Source organism: Tachypleus tridentatus, chromosome 13 (genome assembly GCF_004210375.1).
Source record: "Tachypleus tridentatus isolate NWPU-2018 chromosome 13, ASM421037v1, whole genome shotgun sequence".
Lineage (NCBI taxonomy): Eukaryota > Metazoa > Arthropoda > Merostomata > Xiphosura > Limulidae > Tachypleus > Tachypleus tridentatus.
Genome location: NC_134837.1, coordinates 48,516,354 through 48,525,557, shown reverse-complemented (window position 1 = coordinate 48,525,557; position 9,204 = coordinate 48,516,354). Strand labels below are relative to the sequence as shown.

General features: G+C 34.2%; 1 long non-coding RNA gene across 1 annotated transcript; it reads left to right on the top strand.

Moving 5' to 3' along the window:
• Positions 1–8,278, top strand: LOC143238667 (uncharacterized). The gene is made up of 3 exons (XR_013020710.1): positions 1–508; positions 3,545–3,665; positions 6,718–8,278. It is a non-coding gene; the product is annotated as an uncharacterized LOC143238667 (long non-coding RNA).
• The last annotated feature ends 926 nt before the right edge of the window (positions 8,279–9,204 follow it).

Below are 9,204 nucleotides of genomic sequence, written 5' to 3'. Positions count from 1 at the left end.
ATATTTCTTGGAAAAGTTTCAATCCCGTTCTGTGAGTAATGTAGTTTCAGTTGGTCAAACTATGTACATATAAAGTCGTTGTTGCTACAGCTTTTCCTTAAGAGTAGGGCTGAAAGTTGTACTTTTCTCGTCGGTTATCTCGTAGAATTTTCTGGTGTTTTGAAATACAAGTAACTGTTTATGCGTTACCAACTATGTCTGTTTAGGCTTAGAAGACGAAGTTAATGATACTTCTAGAACGGAAATACATCGGAGTTTGTAACAGCTTCTTTCTTTGAAACTGGTGTCACCAGCCAGATAATAATTTATTCGAAAAGTAAAAGGCTATCGCCGATTCTTAATAAAACAGTTTCTTCTATGGTGCTGTGTATTTATTTATCTGTTGGTTGATGAAAGAGAAATATTTACTTTCTCTGACTAAATATTTTCAAGTATTAGAATAACGTCTGTAGTTTCGACCTCTTACTTATGTGGATAGTTTTCCTGTTGAGAAGAATTGGAAGAAATAGTAAGTCAAGGATTGCATAAATAACGTTTGTATGTGGGCGTATTGATTAATATATATATATGTATACACACACGCTAGGTTTTAGAATTTTAAACTGTATGTCTAGAAAATACACCAACTATAACATTAATTTAATAGCTACTTCATCGTTTTTTTATTACCGTAGAAAATGTAAAAACAAGAGGTCGTTTATTCATTCTTACTCAAATATTAAAAAAATAATTTCGAGATTTTTTTGTGTAAACTCATCTAGATCAGTTGGCAAGTTAAGATTATACATTACACAATCAATTTCAATTTATTCATATGGTTATAGCTGTAAGTAGCATAATGAATAAGAGATAAGTACTGTGTATCTTGTGATTGGTATAATAGGACCAGCATGGCCAATGGCTAACGTGCCGGTCTGTGTATCCGTGGTTCGCGTCTCACCACCAGAAAAAAAATCACGCCACGTACTTTCAAGCTATGGGTGCGTTATTAGAGTGACGGTCAAATCCCAGCATTCGACTAGAGCAGCAGTTGGTGATAGGTGGTGTTCATTTGCTGTCTTCCTTCTTACCTAGCCTTTCAAAGTTAAAGACGTACAAAGAAATAATATCATTCAATATACACAACTTCTTGTTTAGCTCATTTTGCTGTATGTCGGGTTTTACTTAAATATTACTTGGAATATCTGTAATTAATGAAAAGATTGAAGTCATTAATTGTAAAGAAACTTAATCCATTCAAAACGAATCTTCATTAGATAGAAAGATTTTTAAAGTTTATTTACAACTGTCAGGCATATTTCAGAGAGTAGGTTTAAATATGAAGATTTTCGAGGTTTCAAGTTTAACTTGCAGGTTGTAAAATTAGTCTTATGACCAAAATTCCGAAAACGTTAAATAAAAATCCTTAAGAGTAATCCTGAATATGACAAAATAAGACGTTGAAATGTGTATGATATATGAAGCTGTTCGGTAGGTCTTAACCTCTTATATTCAAATAGTAAACGTTTTGGTGTATTCTGAGAATGTGGAAGATCTTATTTTACAATATTTTGTTTTATTAAACACTGGTCTCTTTTAAAAACTATGTGATTTGCAGGTTTTGGTTATAGTAAATGAGAAAGGGGAATGAGTCCAAAATAAAAGCATAATCGAACAATCCACACAACTAGGAATTAGAAATTGTTCTTTTAGTTAGAAAACGACGGCTAACATAATCAAATACACGTTACAAGTAACATCAAACATGATGACTCGTAATAATTTGTTTCTCAAAAAGGATTTTTCATGTGTGACTCCCCAGTGGCATAGCGGCATGTCTGCAGACTTAGAACCCTAGAATACGGGTTTTGATACCAGCGGTAGGAATAGCATAAATAGCTCATTGTGTTTCTTTGTGCTTAGCTTCAAACAAACAATTTTCATTAGTGCAATTTAGATACTGTTATATTTTATTTGTTAATGCAAATGGTGATTAACCCGAAGGTATAATTTTTGAGTCTATTTTTTTATTGTATCTTTGGAAACACTAATAGTGTTTGTAGTTTTAGTTTTTACTACCAATATGACAGTTTTCGAAATCATTAAAAACATTAAAACTGTTTTTTGTAAGTTCGTATGTCTGCGCAAAGTTACACAAAGGCTATCTGCACTTGCTGTTCTTAAGTTTGAACCAATAAATTAGAAGGATGATAGTAAATAATTAATAGCACCTACCCCAGTCCTTAGTATACTCTGATGGACTAGTGGGAACATGATTTTTGGCAAAGGGACGCAAACCACGAACTCTCAGATTGACATTTTAGCAAGCTATTAGGTCATGCATAAAAACTGTTAAATCACGTGACGTTCTTGGTCTAATTCATTATTTTCTCTATAGTGTTACATTATTGAGCTAACTATTATTTTTTTGCCCATCGCACCAAACATGCTCGCCCTTTCAGCCGTGGGGCGTTATAATTTGACGGTCAATCCCACTATTCGTTGGTAAAAGAGTAGCCCAAGAGTTGGCGGTGAGTGGTGATGATTAGCTGCCTTCCCTCTAGTCTTACACTGCTAAATTAGGAACGGTTAGCGCAGATAACCCTGGAGTAGCTTTGCGCGAAATTAAAAAAAAAATCCGTTTTTCCACGTGATATTATTATGCTGAGCCACTGAAACCATTATAAGTATTATGATTGTCCTCTACATGTTTAACCAAAGAACGTAAGAGCTATTAAAGTTATCATTCAATTGTGATTAGTAGAGGGATATTTCTGGGCGTGGTGTAACAATGTTAATACTAGAGAGGCACTCGGTAGAACGCGTAGCTCTGCCACGCAGCGTTTATCTTTTTCGGCCCTCAAAAATTACGAAACTGTGTCCGAATGTTCGTCGTTATCAGCAGTTTGGTTTGGATTGTTTTGTTTTGAATTTCGCGCAAAGCAACACTAGGACTATTTGCGCTAGCCGTCCCTAATTTAGCAGTGTAAGACTAGAGGGAAGATAGCTAGTCATCACCACCCACCGCCAACTCTTGGGCTACTCTTTTACCAACGAATAGTTGGGTTGACCGTCACATTATAACGCCCCCATGGCTGAAATGGCAAGCACCAAACTATAATTTGAACCCGCGACCATCAGATTACGAATGAAGTACCTTAACCACCTGGCCATGCTGGGCCCGTTATCAGAGGACATGAACAGTTTTTGGCAGGACAATAAGGGCTAGTAATCTACTGAAGTCCACCAAGTTTAATCAAAATCCAATCATTTGTGATTAAGTTATAGAGCAAACACTGTGAAAACTCTCCTCCGTGTTACAGGGTAGGGATTTTCTTTTAATTTTCGTGGCTTTGACAATTTAAACGCTAGCCATTTCTAAGTTGATCTATAGTCCAAATGTATAACTTTTATCGAAATCTATTGGGCCGTTTTCAAGAAATTTTGCTGAAAATTACGACGTTTATGGATTTCTTAAAAACAAAACGTTATGAAGGCAGAATATTTTTTTCTTATTGCTTTCTTTAGATACATTACAAAACATGGTTATATATTTATTTGGCAGTTTTGACCTGGACGGAACCTTGTTTAGAAAACACAGTCTAAATGAACAGGCAAGAGACGTCTCTAGGTGATTAAAAGATTCGGGGATTGAACCTATAGGCACGGAAATCCTCGGCGTTTTGGTACGATATTCATCATGATTTTTTATTCTGATTTTTTAAAACAGCAGCCAAGATTGCGGGACACTATCAAATAGAATTGGGACACGAGCCCCGTGTGCCAGCGCCTAGTTACACATTTACGACCTGGTAAGAGATCCTGAGGTTGAGGCATAGCTGTTTCTAATTTAGAGTAATTGACCAAAGAAGGCAATAAGCGAGGAAAGCCCGATGCTCATGTTGTTTCTCTTAATTGAACATTGCTATAACTTTTATAACGCGTATACTGTTAAAAGTGCGTGTTGAACTACAAATTGCATGCTTGAAACTTTGAATCTGGAAATCCGAAAGATTACTTGGTAACTAACAGGCTACACCCAATCTATGAAAAATAAAATATATAGATATTTTTAATGGCATTACCGATACTAGTAGCTTCAAACATGTGTACAAGTCAGTCAGTGTTATCTTTTAACCTTTTTTCTGGTAAAAATAAATGGATCAGAACAGCAACAATCTGAATTTGCACTGATATTCAGAACTGTGTTATAGATTTAATAATACTAACAAATATCTCACATATAGATACTGATATACAGTACTGTGCAAAAGTGTTAGGACAAGATAATATTTTGTATTCTCGTTTTATGAGGTTAATTCTTCCACGCCATCACAGAATGTCAATTTCAACACTATGGTAAAGCTTCACTGATCCTTGTTGACAACTGAATGAGCCAGGGTGGAAATACTTATCATTCTTTAGACTTCCCACACACTTGTACCAAGATTACGTCATAATGGTTCTACTTGAGTGAACATACTGATAAAATTTAGGGCCTGAAATAACTGTCATGGTACTCCATGCACTGTCTTAACACTATAGGAAGAGCTAGTACATGGCACCGTGTATGCTAGAATAAATAAATTTAATGGTACCCACAAATAAACCTTGATAAAAACAGTGTTTAACACTATATACTAAATTTTGTTGTCATGCCACAGCACAAAAGTGTATAGAATTGTCAGTAGAGCAGAGAGTTTACATAAAAGCTTTACGTGATGCTGGTTGGACTCTCCAATAAAATGACCACAAACACTGTAAAGTATACCATAAATTATGAGACTGAGACAGGTAAATTTGAAAATGTGAAAGGAAGAGATAAGAACACCTAAACTCAATAATACTGATGTCATATATGTTCGTTTATGCAGCCTTCAGGACAGAAGAAAGAATACAATTGATCTCAAACATGTGATAAACAACCATGCTCCAAATGTCCAGGTCTACAGTATCAGTTAACGAGAATGGAATATTTAGTCGTGTAACAGTTAAAAAACAACTTTACTTTGATATCCAAATATTGGCAAGATACTGAAATTTGTTAAAAAGCACAAAAATGGACTGTTGATGATTGGAAAATTGTGCTACGGACGTACAAGTCCAAGTTTGAAATATTTGGTTCAAAATGTAGGTTGTACGTGTGGCGGAAGAAAGTTGAAAGATTAACCGCAATGCATATAGTACCTACCATGGAACATTGTGATTGTTTTAGGGTGGTTTTCTGTTGAGGCAATTGTAGATCTTTGCAAAATAGATGGAATAATGAATCAGTGCAAGTACCATCAGTTACTGGTATACACATCTATTTGCACATTTTTAGTAAAGGATTCTACTACCAAAAATATACTGACTTAAACACTCATTCAACTTACGTAGAAATTACTTAGCTAAGAAAGAAGCTGCTGGAGTCATTCAAGTGATGCAATAGCCCCTACAGAGCCACTATTTCGACCCAACTGAGCAGATCTGGGATTTGATATATCAAAACTTGACAAATCAAAAGTTACTTTCAAAGAGAGCCCGGCATGGCCAAGCGTGTTAAGGCCTTCGACTCGTAATCCGAGGGTCGCGGGTTCGAATTCCGGTCGCACCAAACATGCTCGTCCTTTCAGCCGTGGGGGCGTTATAATGTTACGGTCAATCCAATCGTTGGTAAAAGAGTAGCTCAAGTGGTGGGTAATAATGAGTCGCTGCCTATTCTTTCACTGCTAAATTAGGGACGGCTGGTGCAGATAGCCCTCGAGTAGCTTTGCGCGAAATTCAAAACAAACAAACTTTCAAAGAAACTTTATGGGGGTGTATTAGAAATATTTAGTGTAAAATCTTCGATTAAATATATTGTAACAATGCCTGAAAGATTGTCTATAGTTATTAAAGCAAAAAACGGGACATGTGTGCTGAGCTTCCACTGACTTTCTGTTGTACTAGATATGAAGATTAATAACATTTTGATGTTTCACCTGTGATTTACCTTCCATTATTACTTTGAAAGTAACCAGAAATCTAATATTTGACTTTGTTCTAATACTTTTGCACAAGCACTGTATGAAGAAATTTGAAAATAAATTATATTTTCCTGCTGAAATGAAAAATATTGTTGCTGAAGTTGAAAAAATAAAATACAAAATTATTAAAAGGTGGCACATGAAATATGTAAAAATTTAAGTGATAACCGTTGGGTGGCAAAACATTCGTAACTAAATTTGTAATTACAGTAGAAATTTTTAAAATAATAATAATACTTTATTATCTTATTTAAAAGGTACTGTAGTTTTACACGTGTCTTGTGAAATGTATTTTATTTTAACTTGAATTACAGTTAAAATCACTATATGGTACATTTAACTTATCATATACCAGTCAAAAAGAAAAAATGTTTCGTAAATAATTTTTGTGGCTTCATGCTTCATGTACGATATTCAATAAAAAAAACTAACTTTATTGTGTGTTTTTTTTGTAACAGTTAGTCAGAAGATAATGTTTACTGCCTAATATTAGTAGTTTTATATCTGTTTATGTTTGGAAATGTAATAAGACGTTTACTACCACTATCGAAACCTAATTATCGCAAGGGCTTACAAAGAACAACTAAAAATATATTTTAATATTTGAAAATAAACAAAATTAGTGATTAATAATAATAAAAATCAATATAGATATATTTTGTTATTTACTTATAGCTTCACTCTGTAAGAATTTTATTTTAATTATGATAGGCCTTTTTTTTTTTTTTAGAAACGTAGACGAGAAGTGGCGCTTTACCGTTCTAAGGATAGGCTAATCATCTAATGTAACAGTAAAAAGTCCATGTAATTAAAAAAGGGAAAAGAAACTGTGTCAGTCAATACGTGTGTGTATGCGTGCTAGCTAATATGGAAACCCAATATTTTTATTAGCCAATTATACAGTGAAACTTTTAGGTTCATGCAAATACAAAAGTGAATGTCTTTAGCGTACACTGCTCTGGATGCGTGCAAAACTGTGACGTTTATAACATTAACTTTAAAGACAATTACTTCAGTAATATGAATAACAAACAATAAAACACATTGAATTAATTATTTTCATATCCGTAGCTTATAAACAACGCAGTTTCATTACATCTCATAAAAATCTACAGTTAGGCATAAACTTTAAATGCGCTGTGTTTACCTGCTGTGAGAATGAAAAGGTAAACTCTTTCCGTTATTGGTGGTAGTAGACCTGACGCTTTACTAATATTTGTTAATATTTAAAAAAAAAAAAGTGATACCATCATGGACAGAAAAGAAAAAAAAAAGTGAAATGGCACAAACAAAGACAGTTAATTTTTACACTTTTTGATAGCATAATTTTAAAAAATCACTATTTTATAATGTTGGACAAATATGACGATTATCTGCAGAGAAAACGTGTTTCTACAAAAAAATGTTGTGTACGGAAACATTTAGTTTGTAGCTATTCCGTATTTTACATTCCCTTGTTTTATGTAGAACTTCATAGTCTGTTTAGAAAGTTTGAGTTTCATTCATGTACAACCATGTAATACAACAACATTATTTAAAACACATATATTTAAAACGTATACCATTGTTGTAGATAAAGTATTTCACTTATAATAATGTATATGTAAAAAAATATATATATCTAGGCTTTGGTTCATATGGCATAGCATATGATTCGTATGCGAGAGATAGAAGATTCAATCTCATGTATATCTATTTTTTTATTTTATTTTTGTAAACAATGTTTCAGTAGTTAAAGTACATACATCGTACGCCAAGTAGGCCTAGAATGCCAGGTGGTTAAGGTTTGCGACTCTTAAAGTGAGGGTCGCGAGTTAAAATCCCCATCAAACCAAACATGCTTACCCTTTCAGCCGTGGGGGCGTTATATTGTGACGTCAATCCCACTATCCGTTGATAAAAGAGTAGCTTAAGAGTTGGCGGTGGGTTGTGACGACTAGCTGCCTTCCCTCAAGTCTTACATTGCAAAATTAGGGACAGATGTCGCTTGTGTACCTCTGTGCGAAATTCAAAACAAAATTCAAACTAACTTTAATACGAAACAGGCAGCGGCCTAGATGGCAAACACTGGCCACAGTGGATACGAGGAAAATATTTTCAGATATAACACGTGATGTGAATATCTTTGCAAGTAAATTTGTTTTTACTATTTTAACTTTAAGATATAGCTCGTGTGTATTTATTGCAATGAAAAATAAACTGTTTTATAGACTGAGAAAATCTATGGGTCCTCGACGTGATTTTCATTTGAATATAAATTGAATGCCACGCCAATGTTTGTCGAACGTAAATCAATATGGAGGCGTTTATTGTTGGAATCAAGGTTTTTGTTTTTAATTGGCTTGATATATAAGGAATAGAATTAATTAATCATATACTTGTTATCTATAGAGCTCATTTTATTTATCGTGATGATCTGTGTTCGTGATAAAAAATATTTTGTGTTGTTCTTGTCGTGTTTAATCTGAAATGGTGAGGTTGGAATACATAAATAACGTGCTGAATTTAGTATTTTCTGACTCAGACTGAGTCGTGTCCTAGTTAACGTATTGGACTGATCTCAGGTTCGAGAGATAATGTTACAAAATAGGTGTTACACCTTCAGTTATTGGTACGTTATGAAAATGATAGCTATTCTAAATATTCGGTTGAAAGTAGTGACTTCAGGCGGTGTGTGCCGCTGAGTGATTTTATTCTCTCTGGTTTACACTTCGTCAAAGTGATCGTACCTGAACCATATAAAAGTCGGGTTTCGATATCCGTGGTGGGTAAAGTATAAATGATTCATTTTGTAGCTTTGTGCTTAACAGTAAAAACAAACAAACAAACAATATAGTGACCACAATTAGCATGGAGAAAAGGCATATAGATAATATACATAAGTAGCTTACACGGAATGCGAGGTAGAAAGGGTGCAACAAAACGCATATTTAGAAAGGGAGGGCGTCAAATAAATGTTTGTGTACTACTGCTGTAATGGACAGACATCCTAATTAAATCACTTTTATATAAATACAGAAGATGGCTATCGCTTGATTGAGGGTATTTTGTTGGTTTTTTTGTTGTTGTTTGGTTTATAGTCTTCATTTCCAATTGGTGTTCAGATATGCATGGGTCAAATTAAAAGTGAAGGGCAAGATTTGTTTGACCGATAGTTTGTTTGTTTTTTTAATTTCGCGCAAAATACACGAGGGCTATCTGCGCTAGCCGTTCCTAA